A 1216-nucleotide genomic window follows, 5' to 3' on the forward strand; every position below is an offset into this window, starting at 1 on the left:
GATGGCTCAACCGTAGAAAAACAATCAATGTAATCCACCATATAAATAAGAAAAAGGAAAAGAACCATATGCTCACATCCATTGATACAGAAAAGGCATCTGACAAAATCCAACAACCATTCCTAAAAAAAAAAAACTCAACAAAGAAGGAATTGAAGGGAAATTCCTCATCATAATTAAGAGTATATATACAAAACCACAGCCCATATTACTCCCAGTAGAGAGAAACTGAAAGCCTTTTGTTTGTGAACAGGAACAGGGAAGGATGCCGTTTGTCACCACTCCGATTCAATATTGTTTTGGAAGTCTTAGCCAGAGCTATACAGCAAGATAGGGAAATTAAAGGCCTTCAAATTGGCAAAAAGGAAATAAACCTTTCTCTATTTGTAGATGATATGATCCTATACATAGAAAACCCCAAAGACTCAGTAAAAAAAGCTACTAGCCCTCACTGGAAGATTCAGAAAAGTGGCAGGATATAAGATCAACATACACATATTAGTTGGATTCCTCTATACTAATAATGACAACACTGAAAAGGACATTAGGAAAGCAATATCATTTATGATAGCTGCCAAAAGGATGAACTATTTAGGAATAAATGTAACCAGAGAAACAAAGGACCTATACAAAGAAAACTATAAAACACTGCTACAAGAAACCAAAAGAGACTTACAAAAATGGAAGACTATACCATGCGCTTGGATACGAAGACTTAACATTGTGAAAATGTCAATACTGCCCAAAGCCATCTACACATATAATGCAATCCCAATTCAGATTCCAACAACATTCTACAAAGAGAAGGAAAAAACAATTACAAACTTTATATGGAAATGAAAGAGATCCAGTGTAAGCAAAGCACTGCTTAAGAAGAAGAATAAAGTTGGAAACCACTCACTCCTTGATTTCAAAATTTACTACACGGCTACAGTGGTTAAAACAGCTTGGTATTGGTACAATGAAAGATACATTAATGGAACAGAACTGAGAATCCATAAATTACAGCCAACCAATTTTCAATAAAGTGTCTAAGTATATTGCATGGGGAGGAGATAGTCCTTCAACAGGTGATGCTCAGCAGAACTGGAAAGCGATATATAAAAGATTGAAACAAGACCTTTACCTTATGCCATATACAAAAATAACTCAGCATGGGTTAAAGGCCTAAATGTGAATCCCTGAATTATAAAGGCCATCAATGAAAAAATAGGGA

The sequence above is a fragment of the Chrysochloris asiatica genome, unplaced genomic scaffold, assembly GCF_000296735.1.
Source record: "Chrysochloris asiatica unplaced genomic scaffold, ChrAsi1.0 scaffold00190, whole genome shotgun sequence".
NCBI lineage: Eukaryota > Metazoa > Chordata > Mammalia > Afrosoricida > Chrysochloridae > Chrysochloris > Chrysochloris asiatica.